The sequence below is a fragment of the Coenobita brevimanus genome, chromosome 100, assembly GCF_032717465.1.
Source record: "Coenobita brevimanus isolate Jiangsu-jjx chromosome 100, ASM3271746v2, whole genome shotgun sequence".
Taxonomy (NCBI): domain Eukaryota; kingdom Metazoa; phylum Arthropoda; class Malacostraca; order Decapoda; family Coenobitidae; genus Coenobita; species Coenobita brevimanus.
In genome coordinates, this window is record NC_137053.1 from 58284051 (window position 1) to 58307842 (window position 23792).

Sequence of the window (23792 nt, forward strand, 5' to 3'; positions counted from 1 at the left end):
ACTGTTTAATTGGGCCCAAACATAGATGTACTTCTTTATCATTAAATGCAATACTGAACATTGGCAGTAAAAACGAAAGAGCCAGCTACATTATGAATAATGTTAATCTTGATAATGTTAATCGCGAATAAAACTGAACGGTAATTAAAAAAGAAATCTGAAGTCAAGCAAACAAGGACTGTCAAGAAATTCAGAAAACTCATAGGGTACATAAGCAGAGGAATCAGATATAAAGGAAATATCATCTTCACTTTGAATAACACCATCTTCACTTTGAATTACTTAGCAGACCCACACCTAGAGCACCATATCCAGTTGTGGTCACCTTGTTAAATACTAAATAAGCAAATAAATAAATAAATAAAGGCAGATAAGTTCGACGGTACAGTTACGGCTGATCAAAATTATACCTTTCGTCAACTGATAAACCATACATTCTCGATACGATGAACGTCTCCTTTCTGTCAATTACTCCCATCCCTCCATTCCCCCTTCTTTTTCATTCACTTTTTCTCTCATTAGTACTTCTCTCCTTATCCCTCTGCACCACACTCCCTCCTGTAGCCTCCCCTCCACCTCTTTCTCTTTCCCGCCTTCCCCTCCATCTCTCTCCTTCCCTCCTCGCCTTCCCCTCCGTCTCTCTCCTTCCCTTCCTTCTCTCTCCTTCCCTCCACGCCTTCCCCTCCGTCTCTCTCCTTCCCTCCTCGCCTTCCCCTCTATCTCTCTCCTTCCCTCCACACCTTCCCCTCCATCTCTCACTCCTTACCCCCTTTCACCACACTCCCTCATGTACCCTTCTCTCCACCTCTCTTGCCCTCCACGCATTCCCCACCATCTCTCTCCTTCCCTCCACGCCTTCCCCTGCGTCTTTCTCCTTCCCCTCCATCTCTCTCCCTCCCTCCGCGCCTCCCTCACGACCCATTAGGCTCCCGCGGCGTGTATAGGGAGGGTAGGTAGGCAGGGTAGCGATGGTGGTGCTGGGTCGGGGTGCTCCTGATAAGAGATAATTAATGATGGAATTTATATCTGTTTTGGCTTCTTTCCAGTCCTCGCAAAAGCCACGTTGGGGGAGGGGGAGGGGGGAAAAGGGAGGGGGAGGGACGGGAAAAGGGAGGGGTGGGAGGGGAAAAAAGGGAGAAGAGTGAAGAAAATAAGGGGGGGACTGGACAGAGTGGGGTAGGATGAGAGAGAGAGAGAGAGAGAGAGAGAGAGAGAGAGAGAGAGAGAGGTGGATAAGGAAAAAGAAAAACGAGTGCAGTGAAACAGGAAGAGAAAAAAAAGTCAAGAATATTAACAGCCACAAAATGGACGACACAAAGGAAGGAATAGGGAGGAAGGAAGACAGAGCGATAATTACGAAGGCAAGAGGCAAGGAGATAGTAAACAAAAACGAGAATAAAGGAGGGAAAAACCGAAAAAAAAGGAGGGAGGAGAGGACGAAGACAGGAGGAATGAATATCTGCAAAAACTAAGCAACTCCTAAAGGGATCTCTACGCTGGTCCTCTCAAAGCGTAAGACAAAACAACGAGAATAGGACAAGGATAGCCAAGGGGTGAGAAGGAACATTCGTCAGTAAAGGTGTAGATAAAACAGCATAGAAATATTAATCACAGGACGATAAGAAAGCATATTCATTTGTACTGCAATCTAAGATGGAGAAAAAGGTAACTAATTTGTCCTGCGTGCTTTTGTGACAGGGAAGAGTGTTTGGGTCGCCTTCTAGGGTCTGTATTCTCGTCGGTTAAGGAAGCTCCCTAACACCTATTCCTACGCGATTTATTTTTGTTATTACGCCTTACTGCACTTTTACGTGTTACACAAATCCATCCAATATCGCCATACTCTGCATAAATAGTGTAAAAAGGGATATTAACCACCTATAGCCAAAAATAAATCGCTAAGGAAGGGGTGTTAGGGAGCTTCTTTAACCGACGAGAATACAGTCTAGGTGGTCTGATATGCTTCGCTGATGGACAGGGACGCCTTCACGTGATGACACATGTGACTGAAGGGTGGAGCTTCCCGGTTCTAAAAAAGTCCCTCAGGTCACTCCCTATCCTCCATGTGGTTAGTGGAAAAAACTGCATTATCAGCCAGCAGTCCACCGAGTTCACGTCCAGAGAAGACTAGAGTAGCTATCTATCTATCTATTGCTAGATGCCATAATCCCGTAAGGGGTGACCACAAACAAATCGCCTTCATGTCGCCCTGTCTCTCGCCATTTCACTGCTCTCCTCCAAGCTCACACCCCCCTCCCTCATATACTTCTCCATTCATGGAATGGAGAGGTATATGAGGGGGGGAATATTTCTTCCTTGCTCATAATTCCTCCCTTCTCCCCTCCCTCCACTTCACTCACATACTCTCTCCTCGTTAGTCTCTCGCTCTCCATCCTCATCTACAAAACAACTCAATGTATTTCTCCTAACGCCTTCTATCACATCCACATCCACACCACAACACCCGAGCTAACAACTACTATTAATACCACGACAGCCTAACACCAGGCAATCCTAACACCCTAAGCCTATACCCTTCCTTTTTACCCAGGTATTTAGCAAGGTTGTTTTTAAAGCGTACAAGGGAGGGGGAAGGAGGAGGAAAGTGGAAGTGAAGGAGGAAGACGGAGGAAAGTGAAAGGGAAGGAGGAAAAGAAAGAGGGGAGGGATTGGAAGGATGAAGAGGGAAGAGAGAAAAAATGAGAGGGACGAAGGAGAGGTAGGGAGCAGGGGGGAGATAAAAGGACATGGAGAGGCAAGTGGGAGATACAGAGTGAGGGAGAGGGAAGCGGAGAGAAGAGGAAGGGGGATACGAGAGGGGTAGTCAGTGGAAATGAGGGTGAGGCGATGGGGAGGAGGCAGGAACAGGGAGTGATGGGGGAGGCAGTAACAGGGGACGAGGGAGGACAAGGGGTAGAAAGGGCAGGGGAGGGGGAAGAAAAGGGAGAGGGGGAGGGGGAGGGGGAAGAAAAGGGAGAGGGGGAGGGGGAGGGCGAAAGGAAGGGAGAGAGGAAGGTGGAAAAAAGGAGAGGGGGAAGGAAATGGGAAAAGGAGTGGGAAGGAGAAGAGGAATGATGAGGGAAGAGGAAAGGGGGAGGGAGAGTGCAGAAGAGGTAGGACGGAATGGGGACGGGAGGGGACGGAGGGGAGGGGAGGGGTAGGGGAGGGGAGGGGAGGGGAGGGGAGGGGAGGGGAGGGGAGGGGTAGGGGAGGGGGAGGGGAGGGGTAGGGGAGGGGGAGGGGAGGGGAGGGGGAAGGAAAAAGGAAAAGGAAGGAGAAGGAGAAGAAGAGAGATGGGGGAAGTGGAAAGGAGGAGGGAGGAGAAGAGATGAGGGAAGAGGAAAGGAGGAGGGAGAGGGGAGAAGAGGTAGGAAGGAGGGGGGAGGAAGAGAGATGAGGGAAGAGGAAAGGAGGAGGGAGACGGGAGAAGAGGTAGGAAGGAGGGGGGAGGAAGAGAGATGAGGGAAGAGGAAAGGAGGAGGGAGAGGGGAGAAGAGGTAGGAAGGAGGGGGGAGGAGGAGAGATGAGGGAAGAGGAAAGGAGGAGGGAGAGGGAAGAAGAGGTAGGAAGGGAGGAGGGAGGTAAGCACTAAGGTGGAGGAGATAGGTGGGGTCAGATTAAGATAAGGGATGACGAGGCATACGATAAGGAATAATAGGAGGGGATAAATCGCAGCAAGGCAGGGTGTTGGGGATGGGAGTAGATAAGAGGTGAAGGGGAGGGGAGGAAAGAGGAGGGGGTAGGGGGGAGAAAGAAGGGGGTGAAGAGATAAAGGAGCAGAGTGGAAGAAGGAGAGGAACTGAAAGGGAGGGGGAAAGGGAGAGAGAGGGAGGAGGAGACAGTGAGGAAGGAGGAGGAGGGAGTGAGAGGGGAGAAGGAGGAAGTGAGGAGGGAAGAGGAAGAAGTGAGGAGGGAAGAGGAAGAAGTGAGGAGGGAGGAGGATGAAGAAGTGAAGAGGAAGAGGAAGATAGAGAAGGAGTGAGGGGGAAAGAGAGTGGAAGGAAATGAGAGGGGCAACAGGAGGAGGGGAAGGCAGAGAAAGAGAGAAAGCGGGGGTGAGGGGGTTTCTTCCTTGCCTATAATTCGTAAACACTTTCTTGCATGCTATTTATGCCAACTACGTCCATGTCATAAAGATGTAAACACCTTAAAATATACGAGTAAAACACTATGGAGTCACGTGAAAAATAAAGTATAATCAGAACACATTTTACGGAGCCTCGTAAACCCTTATACAGCCCCACTAAATGAACATCTGACCCTTTCAATCCTATTACTTTTTAATTTTAAGTACGCCACCACCAGACAACTTCATTCAGCTCATGGGAGGTATCTGGGATTTATTAAAGCGACAATTAACCTCACCTGTTCGAAAAGTTTCCTGATCTGCATGAAACGGTCTGTAAAATAGCAACAATAATCTAAAAACAAAAAAAATAAATAAAAAATCTTTGGGCTTGTTGTTGTTATTTGTGGTGGTGGTGGTGGTGGTGGTGGGGGTGGTGCATGTTCATCTCGACGTGGACGCAATGGATCACAGGAAACCGACCACTTCAACCGGACGCTCCCAGAGACCTTTCGCTGAAGTTATTCGTACATCTAGGGAAATGTCTGTGTCGTAATGGTGCGGATCACGAGACAGTGTGTTGCGGTGCGGGGGTGTTATGTAGCAGTGTCGGCAAAGAGTGCTGTTTGCGAGGTGTATTTTCAGTCGATACTGCAGAAGGGAAGCGTGGTGACCGCATCGTACTCTGGCTAAAAGCTCCTGTCTCTCCGGGTTGGGTACTTTCTGATCGGTGGATATTTGGTGGTGGTTCATGAAGGACGCTGTTTGGCTGTTTTTGGATGACTGTAGTGGCTGTGTGTGTGTGTGTGTGTGTGTGTGTGTGTGTGTGTGTGTGTGTGTGTGTGTGTGTGTGTGTGTGTGTGTGTGTGTGTGTGTGTGTGTGTGTGTGTGTGTGTGTGTGTGTGTGTGTGTGTGTGTGTGTGTGTGTGTGTGTGTGTGTGTGTGTGTGTGTGTGTGTGAAGTGGAGGAGGGATGTTACTGAAGCATCGCATTCTGGACAGTGTTAGGCTGTTTTCGTTTTTCGTTTCTCGTGGAGGGGGTGATGCAACATAAAGTTACATGGGCAGGATGGGTCTTGAGCTGAAGCAATGAATCAGTGTGTGCCTCTCCTGTTTATACCGAGGTTAAGATAGGTAGAGTCCAGAAAAAAATGTCGCCTAATACTTCACCTCTTGTACCTTTCACTATCCTCGGCTGGTTAATACTCCTAAACTGAGAGAGGACTTGGCATGCTTCTCTGCCCATAGATGACTTTCTGACATGATAAGTTAGGGGGATAACTGACGGACACGACCTAAATATATGGTAAAATAAGTGGAAAAGTGGGCGAATATTTGTCCCAGATTGTAAAGCAGAAGGCTAAGGGGAGGAGGAAGGGAGGGAAGTACGGAGGGAGGGAGAGGGATTTAAGACCCGGTAGAGGTAGGGGGGAAGGGAGGGAGTAAGGGCGGGTTTAAGGGATTGGAAGGGAGCTTATGGGATTGAGTGGGGGCGAGAATTTAATTTAGGGAGAGGAAGGGGGACAGTGGTCAAGAGGGGGAGGGAGGGGGAGCAGGGAGAAAGGGTACAACATAACCCTTTGGCAGTGTTTGGGGAACCTGGGTGTTAATTGCAGGGTAACACCAGATTTTGTTTAGCAGAGAAATTCTAACACACAGAAAAACTACACCACTTAAAAGGCTTCAAGAACAGTGTGTGTGTGTGTGTGTGTGTGTGTGTGTGTGTGTGTGTGTGTGTGTGTGTGTGTGTGTGTGTGTGTGTGTGTGTGTGTGTGTGTGTGTGTGTGTGTGTGTGTGTGTGTGTGTGTGTGTGTGTGTGTGTGTGTGTGTGTGTGTGTGTGTGTGTGTGTGCGTGCGTGCGTGCGTGCGTGCGTGTGTGTGTGTGTGTGTGTGTGTGTGTGTGTGTGTGTGTGTGTGTGTGTGTGTGTGTGTGTGTGTGTGTGTGTGTGTGTGTGTGTGTGTGTGTGTGTGTGTGTGTGTTACTCAATATATCACCTTGCTGAACTTAACACCTGGTTGTTCAATACTCTACTGAATCTAACACCGGAAGATTACAGCACGTTCAACTAAGATCAATCCTATGGTGAATTTATCAAGAATATACTTATGTCAATTCAGGTCATGACAGGAGGGGGTCACAGTGGAGGTCTGATCTCACTACTAACCAAGGAGATTCAGTCCTACCTCATAATTAAAGTTCAATAAATTTCCTGCAAGCACAATACAGTAATAAAGTTGTGTGAGTGGTACAGTTCCTTCAGACGAAAACTAACCAACTATAAATGTCAAAGGCTAAAAAAAAAAAGAAAGAAAAAAAAAAGGTATCGATTATTCTTCTTTCGGCAACTGGCAAAGCTTCCAGTCTTCATAGGGTAACCATCTATCTATTTACCATTCAATCCTATATATTTTGTCCCACCAGAAGCGCAGGAACCCAGGGCTAGGCTATTTAGTTCCGACATTTAAGGCGAGGGTGTCCAGCCGTCTTCGCCCCTGAGTGGTATTATGTCAGCTATAAACTCCAATCCATCCTCGGATATAAACCCTTAAAGGCTAAATGCGGTTGGAATGCCTCAACCCACTAAACCACAAGGCGTGTACTGATTATATGGCTACCACCCAGCGTAGTAAATGGGTTCCTTGGTATACAAGAAACCATTTACCCTGCCATTCAGTGCTGACGATGTTGTCCATTCGAGAGAAATCCTATAAGAGACAAGGGGTTAGAGGGAGCGAAAGAGGGATGAACATTTAGGGAAGTAGGATGATATTATATTTAGTATCATACAGGGGAGTGAAATGGCGGGGGACAGGGCGACTTGGAGGCGATTTGTTTGTGGCCACCCCAAACGGGACTGAGGCGTCTGGCAATAGATAGAAAGATAGATTTCAGTGCCAAGGGTGTCTCCTAGTTAAAAAAAAAAAAAATGCTGATAGTAAGTATAGAGTGAAAATCCTCCTCCCTCTCCACCGCCAGTCCCTCTCCCTTTCCACCCCAAACCCTTTCCCTCTCCACTCAACCAATCCCTCTCCCTCTTCACTCCTGTTCTCCCCCCCCCTCTCCTTCCCCAACCCTTTCCCTTTTTACCACCCAATCACCCAGCCTTTCCACTCCCCAATCCCTCTCTCCACTCCAATTCTCCCTTCATCCCCAATCACACAGCCCTCGCCCTTCACCTTTCCCCACCTACACTATCTCCGTCCCCCCAACCCCCCTCCTCCTCCTCCTCACTCGGTTAATTCAATATAAATGGAGATATCGGAAAACAGTGGAGCAGAAATATCTAGGTGGTATGTCCGCCGTGAAGGCAAGGGGTCGATCTCTCTCGCATAGTTTCGGTCGGTCGTCTTACAAAGCGTGGTAGCCAAGCACCCCCCCCCCCTCGTAGTAAATTTCAGGCGGTAAAAACAACATATCTATACATACATACCTACACATACGGTTCACACGCACATACATACACATATACATAAAAATTCGGTTCACACGCACATTCATTTATACATACATTTACAGTTCGCGCGCACACACACACACACACACACACACACACACACACACACACACACACACACACACACACACAATAAACCGTATGATTAACTCTCTCTCTCTCTCTCTCTCTCTCCCCTCTAAAGCTGTTGATCACCCCCCTAAAATAAAAAGCTGTAAAATATGCGTCTGACAAAGGTAAACATCAATGACATGCAAAATAACACCGACTTCAAACAACCCCTTTAAGAGCTTCATCCTATTCTCACGTAGGAAGATCATTATTTTGGATTCTTGCCCTGCCCTGCATCATCTGGTAACATTTCGCCTCATTTTGTCCTGTCCTGCCCTGCCCTGCCCTGCCCTGCTCTGTCCTGTCCTTCTTTTTCTTGTCCTGTCTTCCTCCGCCCATCCCTGTATATTAATTTTTGTTTTCTTTCTGTCCTTCAGTAACAAGCAATGCTTATGGATGTGGTTTTGTCCACTACCCTGCTCCATCCTTCTGTTTCTTGCCTAGTACTGACCTGCCTTGTCCTGCCCTGCTTCGCCCTGCCCTTTCCCCCGCCTTGCCAACGTCCATCTTTCTTTACACTGATCTACCCTGTCCTGTCATGCTATGCTCGACTCTGCTCTCCCCTACCCTACCCTAGCCCAACCTGCCCTGACCCTACTCTACCCAGCCTTGGAACCCAAGTAACAGGTGGCTTCCCCCTCTCCCCTCTTCTACTGGCACTGATACTGATATTGAAATCCTTTACTCGGTCCTCTGTCGCAACACATAACAACACATCACACTAAACAACACTATTACACATTCAACAACTTGACTGGAAACGTCACATTTAACTAGTCGATAAACAATGAAACTGGGCCTTGTTTTGGACTGTTTTGTCTTGTTCTAAACTGGTCTACTTTAACCCACCTCCTGTCCTGTCCTGTCCTGCTATATCCTGCCCTGCCCTGCCCTGTCTATAAATGTCCTGCCTTGTATGGTGCCTCCCTCTCAACCTCCACTGTATACCTCTCTCTGCTCTCCTTTCCTGCTTACCCCTACCTCACCTTTTGTTACCCGCCTTGGCTCTGTCCTGCACTGCCTTTTGGATTCGGCCTAAAACTTCCTTGCCTTACCCAACCCTCTATTGTCTCACCCTACCTTGCCTCCCCTACTCCACCTTTCTTTACCCTGCGTCACCATTCCTTGCCTGCCCATCCCTGCCACACTACCTTTTACCTTTCTCCACATCGCCCTACCTCCTCTTGCCCTACCTATCCCTGCCTCACTATTCCTTGCCTTTCCCCACATCGTCCTACCTCCTCTTGCCCTACCTACCCCTGCCTCGCCATTCCCTGCCTTGCCCCACTTTGCCGTGCCTACCCCTGCCTCACCACTCCCTGCCTTGCCCCACATTGCCTTGCTACCCCTGCCTCACCATTCCCTGCCTTGCCTCACATTGGTCTGCCTACCCCTGCCTCACCATTCCTTGCCTTGCCCCACATTGGTCTGCCTACCCCTGCCTCACCATTCCTTGCCTTGCCCCACATTGCTCTGCCTATCCCTGCCTCGCCATTCCCTGTCTTGCCCCACATTGCCCTGCTTCCTCTTGCCCTAGTTGGTCCCGGTTTGATTGCCTTGGTCCGCTCTATCACGTTAAATGGCAAGACGCCCCCCTTCCGCCTCCCCCGTCCCCCTTCCGCCTCCCCCCCTCCCCAGCGCCACTCACCTCATCCTCTCACTTCCTCTCTCCTCTTTGGCCTTAGGTATTTTCTTTCTCTAATTCTTTCTCAATTTTCTCTTCTTCCTTAATTATTTTCTTTCTCTAATACATTCTCCTTTTCTCATCTTCCTTGGTTATTTTCTTTCTCTAATTCTTTCTCTTTCTTTTCTCATCTTCCTTAGTTATTTTCTTTCTCTAATTCCTTCACTCTCTCTCTTCTCATCTTCCTTACTCCCCTTCGTCTTCACTTACTCTCTTTTCGCTTTCTTTCCGCATCTTCCTTATTTTTATATCCTAACTTTTTCTTCATATTTTAATCTGTTTTTATCCTTTTCTCATATTCCTCATTCTTGTTCCTGTTTTTCGTTATTATTTTTATTACCTTTAACCACCTCTCTCTCTCTCTCTCTCTCTCTCTCTCTCTCTCTCTCTCTCTCCCTCTTTCCAATTATGCCCCCTCTTTCTGGGTACATATTCTCTTTTATTTATAAACTTCTTTCTCTTCATCCCCTTATTTCATGTCTCACCTTTCTTTTGCATTCTCTCTTCTCCCTCTTCATCTTTCCATCTCCCCACATCCTGTTCTCCCTCTTTCTCATTCTCCTTTTTCTCTACTCTTCACAAACCCGGATGCAGGAAGTAGTATAAAGATGGGAGACTTTCTTCTTTTCTATTTCTCGCACGTGTAGGTTGGATTTTTAACGAAGATGGGACATACAAATCTTCACTCAAATAACCTTCACCTCTGACCCCTGAAATACACACCTGACCCCGGCCTAGATGGGGTCAATCAGTGCCATCCTACAGAACAGGGTCATCTATAGGTCAAAGGTTAAATAGATACACAAACACAATCAACCGAAAACTATACCTACTCGCTTTTCGACATTTCCTCTGAGCATTAATTTTTGGAACACAGGAGGAAGAAATTTGCGAACACACCGGAATATCTGGAGAATTATAGCTCAAGACTAATATTGTCGAACATGGGGAGGTGTCGATTTTGTGGACTGTACTCTCTCTCTCTCTCTCTCTCTCTCTCTCTCTCTCTCTCTCTCTCTCTCTCTCCAGTCAGTTCCTCGCCCCCCTTCCTCATCCTACCCCCCAATTCCGCTGCATCCTGCCGTCATGTAAGTTAGGGGAGTGGGGAAGGGAGAGATGGGAGGGGGGAACATGAAAGGGAAGACGGGGAGATGGGAGGGAAGAGATGGGGAGGTTCAGGGAGTAGGAATAAACGAGAGGGAAAGAGGAGACGGAGAGAGAAGGGAGTTGGGAAAAAGGATGATGAAAGAAGATGGCGAGGGAAGGGAGGAGGAAGAGATGGTATGGGGAGGGAAAAGGAGTAGGCGGTGAGGGAAGAGGGGTGGGGGAAATGGTGGGGGAAGGAGGAGATGGTGAGGGGTGGGAGAAGAAAGTGAGGGAGAGAGTTAGCGAGAGGAGGGAGAGGGAAGTGAGGGAGAAGCTGGTGAGGGGGGGGAAGAAGGTGGTGAGGGGAGGGAGAGGGTGGTGAGGGGAGGGAGAGGGAAGTGAGGGGAGGGAGAGAGTAGTGAGGGGAGGGAGAGGGAAGTAGGGGGAGAGGGTAGGAACATGGGTACATAAGGCTGTAAAGACACGCGGAGTTAGCCTGCAATAACACCGGTTCATTAATATCAAAGTCCCCCATTCCAGGCCACTTAATGTTCCTTTTCCGACGAGAGGTGTCCCATAAGGTTGGAAAAATCGTCTGAGGGTTGTGTAAAATCGTCTGAGGGTTGTGTAAAATCGTCTGAGGGTTGTGTAAAATCGTCTGAGGCTTGTCGAAAGGGAAACAGAAATGCCATCATAATTAAAAAGGTAAATAAAGACTTCCTAATCCCCTTCACAAGCAAGGTTCCCTCCTAAAATGAATAAAATCGTCTGAAAAAGAGTAATCGTCATCTTGAACTTCCTTCACTACATATGTCTCTCTCTCTCTCTCTCTCTCTCTCTCTCTCTCTCTCTCTCTCTCTCCAGTTCCCCCAATATTTACCTCCTGCACTACATCAGGAATAAATATCGCTGGAAAAGGCGGCACTAATTGGAGGCTTTGCTGCCCGCGCGCCATCTATATGCCAGTAGGAGAAGCAACGTGCCCGAGTAAATTTCCCACGTTTGTCCAGAATTCAAAAAAGGTCTAAAAATGTTGCACTAGCCTTTAATATCCTCATCGTTTATATCGTAAATTCAAAAAAACATGAGATATATCAAAATTTTTTCGTCCTAGAGGCGGGTGGTATATATAATTGTGGAATATATTAAAATCTTTCGTACCAGGGGCTTGGAGTCTGCTACCCGCGCGCCATCTATGATCCACTGGAAGCATCAAGGCGGGACAAATTCCTGATATTTTTCCCCACTGTACCCCTAAGCGAAAAAAAACAAAAGAAAAAAACAAAAATATATCAAGGTTTTCATATATGGATCATTAACAAATTGGACTTCAATAAATAATGGACCTATCTTTTGTGACGAGGCTGAGCGAGTGTGTATAGCAGTGGTTCTCAAACTTTTTGGGGTTGCGTCCCTTCCTCAGCCTTTGTCCACATATCTACGCCTCCATCCCACTTCCTATCACCATCTGACCGTGGGTATGGGCTGAAATGCCCTTATCCTGCAGTCCACTATCCCTCTCTTATCGAGATTGGGGGGAGGGGTTGAGGGGCGTATAGCTTACATTTTAACTGTGGTGTGGTCCAACTTGCAATATAAGAGTTAATATATGAGCTGGTATCTTTCATTTTCTCTTGAAACAATCAGATTAGGGAAAGAAAAAAAAGCAGGAAGGTGACCAGGCGACAGACAGAAAGGAAAAATACATTACACGGGTACTAATAACAATGTGCTTTGAAGGTTGGTGCAGAGACAGAATATGAACACTGAATATAAATGATATCTATGGTTCATCGTGATACACACACACACACACACACACACACATGTTCAGAGCACTATTTTTTCTGCTGAGACCGCGTCCCTCTTGAAAACTGCTAATGCCCCCCTAGGGAGATACACCCCGCTGGCTGACAACCATCGGTTTAGAAGCTTTGCTACCCGCGCGCCATCTCGCTTCCAAAGAAACAATATGGTGAACAAACCCTTGCTGCGCAGCAGACTCCACATAAGGCCCAAGAAAGGTCTGCACAGGCCACGCTGCAAGTCTCATATGAGGTACAAGTTCCATAGGTTATAAAACAATGGCTCAGGGGAAGGTAAACTACCTTAGAAAGAATCAACCCGACAGGGGTTAAATTCCCGGCAATTTTCCTCCTAACTCTCCATTCCTCAGAGAACTAAAATAACGCAACAAATTTCCAGATATTTAATATTTGCAACATACACACCTATGGCACCTACATAATCGAGCATTGTTGTTACTCTCCCCGGTTCTAATTAAATGCAGCATTGCAGAATAATTTAAAATCTTTTGCACCAGAGACAGAAGGAAGGAAGGAACGCAAGTCTGCCTCCCACGCGCCCCCTATACGCCAAAAGCATCAACATGGCGGAACAAATTTTCGTCTGTTTTTCGAGAATTTAAGAGAAAAAAACTGAAATTAAGTTTTATATTCTGTAAATAATATCTTCTACTGTCTTAAATAAGCAAAATAGGAAAGTCGTACTCGTGCCGTCTGTTATATATAAACATGACATCAAAACTTTTCGTAACAGTTACGACTCTAGAGTTCAGAAGAAGCAATATGGCTGACCAAAGTTCGCCTATTTTGAACTCGGCTACTGTAAAGAATTAGATAACAGGCTTTATCGCTTACACCTTTCACTGAACTAAATATACATGGAATACTATAAAATCTTCGTCTCATCGGTGTAGGAAGTGTACCTGAAGGCTTAAGTATCCAAGTCATCTACACTCCAACAAAGGCAACTAATTTCTGCTTAATTTCCACGGAATCCCACTACCCCCCCCCCTCCAAAACAAAAATATCATAAGTAAACACTACTATCTTTAATCTTACACAGCAGAAATAAACAATGTCATTTATTTATTCATTTATTTAACTAGAGGCGGGAAATTTTAAAGCCCAACTACACGCGCGCCATCTATTTGTCAACAGAAGCAACATGGCTGACGAAATTCCCGCGTAATTTCCCCTCCGCAACTCGGAGCACTAAAAAATATCTTTGATATTAATTCATCTTTGTCATTTGCATCATTTTATTTTTTGCCCTGCCATAAATAAACCTGGAATATATTATAATCTTTCGTACCTGAGAGAGAGAGAGAGAGAGAGAGAGAGAGAGAGAGAGAGAGAGAGAGAGAGAGAGACCGTGCGTGTGTGTGGGGGGGAGGTGTTTACCTGGTCTCGGAGCCTAATTAGTACTTCACCTGTGTGGCTCTGATATTCACCTCATCAAAAAGCGCAAGATCTTTACACGGGAAAACTCACACACTCATTCTACCTTTCATATATATCACTATTAATGGGTGAGGAAAAATGAATAAAGAATACTGATGAATAATAATGATAAACACCTGTAATGAATGATGAATACCAATAATGAAGGTACATATCATTAATAAATAATGAATACTGTTATTAAATAGTGAATAAAAATAATAACGCCTATAAGATATAAATATGTCTTCTTGTAATGAATGATGAATACCGATAAAATAAAAAACCTGCCAATAACGTTGCCTACCGATAAATAATGTTTCTTACCGATAATGGAAAAAATGTGTAAGGCCTACCGATAAATGAATAACAATAAAAATGAATGATGAACACCCACAACGAAACTCAGACAAATTGCACAGAAAAGAGATTAATAAGATGTAGCAGAGAAGGTACCAGAAAGCCTTCAATTATACCATCTATTATCTTCACTATTTCCTGGGTCGTGATTCACAAACACACTTACAACAGGCTCCTTATCGTAAGTCCAGTTTATTATTATTATTATTATTATTATTATTATTATTATTATTATTATTTTTGTCAGGATGGACTAGGAGTGTATATGATCGTCCTATGTCTCTTGTTGCACACTGTAAATATAAGCCTTACTGACGGGAGGAAAATTGTCACTGCCCACTGTTTGTTTTTTATAGGATGGACGAATAAAGCTATAGGGCAGAACTTTCCTTGCTCCTCCTCCTTCCTGTGAATCGAGATCTGGATTACAAGGAGTTAATGGTTAAGCCTATCTTGACCCCATTCTCTTATCAATATTTTTTTTAGTAATTCTCCAGACCAGTTAATTTCGGTATTGGGGATGTTAATAGTCAGTTTGTATACTGTTCAGTCCACTTCGCTAGTAAAACGATATAAAGACCACGGATGACGATATTATGGGTTAATACTCAAGACACATCACCAAGAAAGAGGGCTGAGAAGCCTTCTAGACAAACGAGAGTAAGATTTGTGTGTACAGCCAAAGAAATAACTATCTTCCCATTTCCATCTGAATACAATTTACAACTGGCAAAATGCAATGATAACCCTGTCTCTACAGGTGAGTGCTTCAGATGTCTCTCTCTCTCTCTCTCTCTCTCTCTCTCTCTCTCTCTCTCTATACGAACCTCCTTGGGGATACGGTGTTGACTTCTTGCCCACAGACCAGGTTGATAGGGTTCGATTCCCTTACCTGAAAGAGAGGAAAAGCACAGCATTAAATTTTATGTCGAGACTGTGAATCTGGAGTGAAAATGTGGTGGATATGACGCCAAAATTACACGAGTCAGAAATGGAAATGATGTGAATATACAGCCAAAAAGAAGTGAAAAGGTCATGAGGATAAAAATTAAAATGCTGATGGTTTGGGATGAAAATGCCATGAGTCTGGGGTGAAAATGCCGGGAATCTACGCTGAAAATGCCAGGAGTCTGGGGTAAAAATATCGTGAGTCTGAGGTGAAAATGCCATGAGTCTGGGGTGAAAATGCTGGGAATCTGTGATGAAAATATCGTGAGTCTGGGGTGAAAATGCCATGAGTCTGGGGTGAAAATGCCAGGAGTCTGGGGTAAAAATATCGTGAGTCTGGGGTGAAAATGCTGGGAGTCTGGGGTGAAAATGCTGGGAGTCAGGGGTGAAAATGCTGGGAGTCAGGGGTGAAAATGCCGGGAGTCTGAGTCTTGGGTGAAAATGCCGGGAGTCTGGGATGAAAATGCCAAGAGTCGGGGTGAAAAATCCACATGACAGAGGAAGCAGACTGGTTAGGTTTATTTTTATTTTTATATTTTTTTTAATGCAAAGAAGGAACCAAATGTCAGGAGCCTGCAAATTGTTCCCTCCAAGAAAAAACAAAAAACAAGACAACAGAAAGCCAAATTCAGGATCCATTCATTTCAAGATACCTGGACACACTGCGTTTGAAAGACTGGAGATCATAGGCAGTAGGAAATACAGACAGAGGGAGACAGTTCCTGAGTTGACCTGTTACATACATGAAGGACTAGGAGTAACGGTTCACTCTTGCATCAGAGAGTTGGACAGAAAAGGGATGAAAGCTTGGTGCTAGACGCGTTGTTCCGTGAAATGTGTGTCAAAGATATCGCTGTTCTTCTTGGGCTATTTTTGATGATTAATGGTCGCAAAAATGAGGATGCAAAGGTGTCAAGAAGCCTAATTTTCGACACGACCCTAATTACTAAACCAGGTGATAAAGACAGAACGTGCTTGCCCCTTCTTTATCGCTGCTAGCTACAGTGTGGAATTCAAGCAGATCTATCTAACAATTACTGCGTTCCATAAATGACTGTCCTAATCTCATTTCCCAATCCCTCAGAGCAACTTCTCCCAAATCTCACACCAACCTTTTCTTTTCCCAGCTTTTCCCATCTCATTTATTTTTATCTCAATCTCACAGCGCCTCTAAGCTCATTTCCTAATCTCTCAAGATATTTCCCCCAAATCTCACAAAGAGCCTTTACCTCTCCAGTTTTCTTCAGAGCAAACGTTCCCCGTCTCGTTTCCCAATTCTACAGCCTTTTTCCCAATCCCCACAGCACCTTTTCCCAATTCCACAGCAAAATCCCCAAGCCCCAAAGCAGTTTTTCCCAATTCCACAGCATCTTCCCCAAACCCCTTTTCCTAATTCCACAGCATTTTCCCGAATCCCCACAGCACATTTTCCCAATTCCACAGCATTTTCCCCAATCCCCACAGCACCTTTTCCCAGTTCCACAGCATTTTCCCCAATCCCCACAGCACCTTTTCCCAGTTCCACAGCATTTTCCCCAATCCCCACAGCACTTTTTCCCAGTTCCACAGCATTTTCCCCCGTCTCATTCCCCCCATTCCCACAGCACATTTTTCCTAATTTCTCCTCACACACACGCCCTCTCAGCAAGGCCTGTGAGACCCTCCTGTGAATGCCCCACCACAGAAAGAGACACACTAATAAGCACGGGATAAAAGCACCTCGGGAAAAAGGACGCTTAATCTTCTGGCGTATTTTTGTCCTTTTTTTTTTTCCTCTCTCTCTCTCTTTTTTGGGGTACGTACGAGGTGTGTGTGTGTGTGTGTGTGTGTGTGTGTGTGTGTGTGTGTGTGTGTGTGTGTGTGTGTGTGTGTGAAAATAGGTAAGAAAAATGACAAAAGTACAGTAACGAAGATTGCTAATGATGATCATGATGGGAGTTGTGTAGAAGGAATTTTACGTCGATTCCTCCTCCTCTTCCTCTTCCTCTACCGTCTACACCAACTTCTTTACCTGATTTGAAGACAAGTAGAGGGCAGTGTAAAAACTGGTGTATAACCGAGAATGACAGCATACTCGCAGCGAAGAAGGACAGTGATGATGATGATGATGATGATGATGATGATGATGATAAAGGAGCTCATGTAGAAGGGCTGGGTGCATCATCTTTTACCTGCATATCACCTACTTTATGTAACTTAACTGAAAGTATTAGGGGTAGAAAGTTTAGAAGGGAGAGAAGTGAGCTAAAAAGTATTGTACAGAAAATGATGATGGTGATGGGTGATGGTGATAGGTCTTGGTGTTCCTTCCTCTTCCTCTTCTTCTTCTTCTTCCTCCTCCTCCTCCTCCTCCTCCTCCCCCTCCTTCCCTCCTCCTCCATCCTTTTTACTCGATTTGGAGATACGAAGTAAAAACAAAAATGGGTATTTAGACGAGAAAAACCAGTAGTTACAGGGGTGGTAATGAAAATGGTGTATCATCTTGCTGCTTAACTGGCTTGGTAAGTAGATAGAGATGTGGTAAGTAGATACAGGTGTGGTAAGCTGATAGAGGCGTGGTAAGTAGATAAAGCTGTGGTAAGTAGTTAGGTGTGATAAGTAAATTGAGATGTGGTAAGTAGATACAGGTGTGGTAAGTAAAGAGAGGTGTGGTTAGTAGATAGAGGTGTGGTAAGTAGATTGAGGTGTGGTAAGTAGACAGAGGAATGGTAAGTAAGTAGATTGAGGTGTGGTGGTAAGTAGATAGAGCTGCCATAGGCAGAATTAGGTGTGGGAAGAAGATAGACGTGTCGGAAGTAGATAAAGGTACGGTAAGAAGATGCAGGTGTGGTAAGTAGATACAGGTATGGTAAGTAGATACAGGTGTGGTAAGCAGGTACAGGTCCGGAAGCAAGAAAGGTAGTGCTTCTTTTCACCTGAGGGAAATGGACCACTGGCTCGACCTGAATTATACTCTTTCCATTTTAACTTGTCCTAAAATAACCATCTCTCCATCTTGAATGCCAAGTTCTAACAGGAGATTAGCACTAGAATATCATGCTAGTCACGAAGAAGTGCTACGAATACAGAGCCGCAAAACTGCCTTATCCTGTTACTGAGCTACGTGAAATAAGCCGCAAAAGGACGAAATCTAAGCCAAGTTAAGGTGAAAAGAGTATAGTCAAATCGACCCTCCAGCCTGACTACACCTGGCAATCGACTGAGCTGAAAAGATTTAGGAACTTTCGTCGAAGAAAAAAAAAAAATAAATAAATAAAAAAATCTATAGTACTTTTGATAATGATGATGCTGACCAGTATTTTTATTTATTTATTTATTTATTCATCATCATTCAACACCCTTCTTCACCTAACTCTCCATCTACAACTACGTTTACATCTACATCTACACCTACGCCATCTACCACTACATTCACACCTACGCCATCTACATTCACATCTACACCCACGGTATCTACATCTACACCTAGTTATCTATATCAACACCTAAATCATCTACATCTACACCTACCCCATCTACATCTACCGTATGTCATCTACAGCTACACCTACGCCTAACCCTACATTTACCTGCCAAGTGGTGTGTGTAGAAAGGAGAAAATGGTAGAATGAAAAAGGGTAGTGATGATGATGGTGAAAGTGAAAAAGACAACAGGATGAGGAAAGGTAGAGATGATGGTGATGATAGCAGGGAAAAAGGAGAATGATGAAGGGTAGTGATGATGATGGTGAGGATAGTGATGATGGGATATGACGGATCTGCATCACTTAGGCTACATCATTTACTGCAGATGCGTGACGCGAGTGTTTAGATGAAAAGAAAATACTGCGACGAAAGGAAATAATAATAATAATAATAATAATAATAATAATAATAATAATAATAATAACAATAATAATAATAATGGCAACGAAGTTAGTGTAGAAGGCCTTGGCGCATCATCATCATCATCATCATCATCTCCACTTATCTATCGTAAAATGACAGAGATTTCCGTGTTTTTGCAGATTATTTTCCCAAGCTTAGTGACAAATAAGGCAGTGATATGTTCTGTATCCCTTCACAGCACTTCTTCATGACTAGTGCCATATTCTGCTCTTTATCACTGGCCACAGCTCAGGATTCAAGATGGAGAGATGGCAGTTTTAGGCCAAGTTAGAATGAAAAGAGTATGATTGTGGTCGGCTTGGTAGGAGGGGCCGCGGTGGAACAGTTTAGGGGGAACCTGTTAAGATGTCATTAAGCCAGAGTCGTGGGAAATTGAGTTACCTGTGTCTGGTTCGGCTTCCGGGAAAGGCTTTGATTATGTTTACCTGATCTGATGTACCCAACTCTCACCTACCTCTCCCTACCTTGCCCTATCCTACCTTTTTTTACACTACCCTACACTTTGTTACTCTAACCTACCGTACCATACTCTTACCCTACCTTACTCTACCTTACCCTACACTTTCTTACCCTACCCTACCCTGCTTTTTCATACTCTTACCTTACCCTAACCTGTCCCATTTTACTTTATTCAACCCCACCTTACCCTTCTCTTCCTCTTACTCTTTACCATAATCAAAAATAACCTATTCTATCCTACCTTATCCTACTGTACCCTAACATGCCCTAATCTATCCCACTACACCCTACCTAAACCTACCCTCAACTACCCTACCCTATCTTACCTTATTCTACCCTACGCTACCTGTCTACCCTTCCCTGCCTTACCTTAACCATACCATACAATACCATACCATACCATACCCTACATCATCCTTCCTTATCGACCCTTACCCTCGTCTACTCGACCTTACGGCACTATCCTGCACAACTATCCCCTATTCTTCCCATCCTTTTCCTACCCTATCCTACCCTACCTTCCTCTTTCCTACCTTTCCTCCCGTATCCTAAACTACCTTACAGTACCCTAACCTACTCTATTTTACTCTCCTTTACTCTGTCTCGTCCCATTTACTCTGCCCATCTTCACTACCATACACTAACCTACTCTTTTCTATTATTTCTTTTCTTTAACGTTGACTCTCTCTCTCTCTCTCTCTCTCTCTCTCTCTCTCTCTCTCTCTCCAATGAAACTGACCTTTGAAAACAGAAAAACTCGTGATCAAATCTGACCCAGAAAAAGATCCAACATTTACCAACTGCAAAAAGTGAGATTTGTAAGTCAAGGCCTTCAATTACTCTCGTCGGTAAAGAAAGCTCCCTAACACCTCTTCCTAAGCGATTTACTCTGCATATTATACATTGCTATCCTTTACTGTGTTATTTAAAGTTATTCTCATACCAGATTACACTTCATAAATACGTACTAGTTATAACAATCGGCCGTACCACAGAACTGAACAAAGGACACCTGTAACCTAGTGTAAAGATTTTTTTACTTGTTTTCCCTTGCTCTGCTCTTTCTGTTAAAAAAATAAATAAATCACTGAAGAAAAGGGATTAGGGAGCGACGGGAATACGGGCCAAAGACAGCCAAACAAATGCAGAGAAACAGGCGAACAGACGCGAGTGAAAGCATTACGCGCCTGCTGTGTGGGCGGTAAAAACGTGACTACACCTGAAGTTCAGCAACACACCCCATTACGCTGGAGTACAGTGGTGTAATTTAGTAAGTGTGCTCAATGCGTGCCTGTACTAACCCTGATTAAAGTTAAGCACCACGGAGTAGCATTATGTTAACTTTAGAAGGACAAATTCTCTTCATACTCTCTTGCCTTAACTTCATACTGACTTTAGGATGACTTAAAGTTACGTCATACTGATTTTAACATGACTTATATTAACTTCACCAGGACTTAGATACTGATACTGACTTATGAGCAGCATGACTTACATATTTCCCGGCCAGCATGACTTAAGTACTTGAAAACATGTTGACTTCAGCATGACTTAAATACTGATTACATGATGACTATAATGACTTCAGCATGGCGTACATACTGATATTATACTGACTTCAGCATGACTTATATACCACCTTTACTTTATACTAATTTCAGCATGACTCACATAATAATTTCACATTAACTTCAGCATTATTCACTGATGAAATACTGACTTCAGCATGACCTACACACACACACAAACTCTGATACATTCCTTCGCTCAGCATATCGCCAGAATGAAGGTCACAAGTCAAACATCAAAGCATTTTTTTTTTAATTTTTTCGTCTCAAACACCACTCCACTGCAGCACTAAAACGCACCGTATTTATCCGACCTCAAACACTTCTATAAACTCTCTCTCTCTCGTTATATTCCTCCATGTTACGGATTTCACCGAGTGTTTCGGTGAACTGAATGGTGAGGGAACGGAAGGCTTATTCTATTTTTGCAAGGTATATTGATGGTCGTTCTTCCAGCTTTGTATTTTTTCCCACTGTTCTCTCTCTCTCTCTCTCTCTCTCTCTCTCTCTCTCTCTCTCTCTCTCTCTCTCTCGCACACACACACACACACACACACACACACACACACACACACTTTCCAATAGTACTCCTAACTCAATATTTATACTAGTGACCAATTATCTTTCATCGACACCAGCTCTCTCTCTCTCTCTCTCTCTCTCTCTCTCTCTCTCATCATCATCATCATCATCATCATCATCATCATCATCACACCATCACACACCGGCCCCAGCACCACTAACCTTCCCCGCTTCCACAATCCTCCCCACCACCACCATTCCCAACATCATCCCACCCCCAGTACCACCACCAAACCTCTCTCTCCTCATGAAATTTCCCTCACCCTTCCCCCTAAAAAAAGAAAAAAGAAAAAAAATCCACCCACTACAATACTCGTTTCTTCTTCACTCCTCCCTACAATCTTCACCCTCTCCATCCACCCTCTTATTAATCTATATCTTTCATCTGCTTCTGTATATATAATGCTCTCAATATAAACATCTGATCACCTCGTTGGGTTCGCAAGGTCTGAACGGCTCATGTATCTGTGTAACTCTCCGTAGCCACCAGCCCCTTCAACCCTCCCCCACACAGCAGTTTCTCACCACTCGAAGTCCACGCATACCAAACCCATCCATAAGCTATTTCCATCCACACTACAGTCTGTTTGTTTTTACCTGACGGAACTGGACCAATCCCAAAACTTGAAAACCGTACTAAGTCGTGTATGCATGAAATTCGAGGAGATTCAGAAGAGGTAGGTATGAGTCTCCTTGGTAACTAGTCGACTTTTCAATCTGGCTACATTACCACCAACTGAGATGAAGAAGGCTAGGGTTCTTCGTCAGGTTAGAACAAAATGCTCTATATCTTATCTTTCCATCCCAGATCTTTTCAACCACTCCTTCACCACCACACCACCCAGGATTCCACACACATCCTCCCCTCTCACAAACTCTCACCACTACCATCTCTCACCATCCTAAACTTTCTCCTTACTTTCACAATTTTAGCTCTCCAACCACCAACCTTCCACTTCCGGCATACCACCCCCTGCTCCACCTCTCACACTCACTGCCAATACCCTTCGTAACCTATCCGACCATTAATGATTTCCAAACACACACACACACACACACACACACACACACACACACACACACACACACACACACACACACACACACACACAGCCTTCACCTTCCTCAATTACCTCTCCACCTCCATCAATCATCCACCTCCAGCACGTCTCTTCAACACTCACTTTATTCTCCCCACAACTCACCACTGATCTATCCACCAACAATAGTCTGCTCCGCCATCCACTCTCACCCTCAACTCACCCCTCCATCCAACAGCATCCCCATCAACTTCCCTTCTCCATTCTCCACAAGTCAAGTCACTCCTCTACTCCACACCCACCACTCCACTCGCAAACCTTAGATCCACTTTACCACCAACACCACTCCTCTCCTACCTGTTCCTTCCACCTCCACTTCCATCCTCCCACATCCCAGTCCCCAGCATGCTCTTCCACTCATTCCCACATCAATTCCAATCGTCCTCTACTTTCACCCAAACCCTCCAACCTCTTTTTCAAGGCTACCCACCATCCCCATCCATTCCACAGTCCCCACCCACTCCACATCACTAGTCTTTCCACGTACACATAGTTCTTCCATCAACTCCCCCCACCCCTCTCACACTTCTTACCCTTCCTCACCATCCCACCCAACCCCATACTCCACAAACCCCCTCATCAATTTCAACTCCCCACCACACTCACCCCTACCCTCTCACCCTCATCCTGATCTCATCCCTCCATCCACACCCCACCAGTCCCCCACCACTTCCAACTATCCCCCAGCACTTATCCTAGCAAGCCATTCCATCCTCACACATCCATTCACACTCATCTCACCAGCTACACTAATCTCGGCCTCACTCTCCTATAACATGCACCCCGACCCTTTCACTCCCTCCCCAATCCTCAATCCACACTCCTCCCCATCCCCACACTTTTTCACCCCGTCACCCCTCTACCCATACACCTTCCCATCCCTTCACCCACATCCCTCACCACCTCATCACCCACAGCCCTTGCAACCCCTTCACCCACACCCCCTCCTACCCCTTCACTCACACTCCTCCCCAACCCCACACCGTCCCACCTCCACCCCCGACCCATGCATCCACACTCACCCAAACCATTTCACCCCTTCCTCACCTCTCCAACCACACTGTTTCCCACCCTACACACCCGCGCACCACCTCCCAAGCGGGACATTAACATCCCCATCGGCTCTGACTTACCGTGCAATATCTGTTAGGCTTCCCAACACACACGCATCCATCTCACCTCGCTAAAATGAAGCCAGGTGGTCCACGAGTATACATACATACATTTATATCAGTCTACCT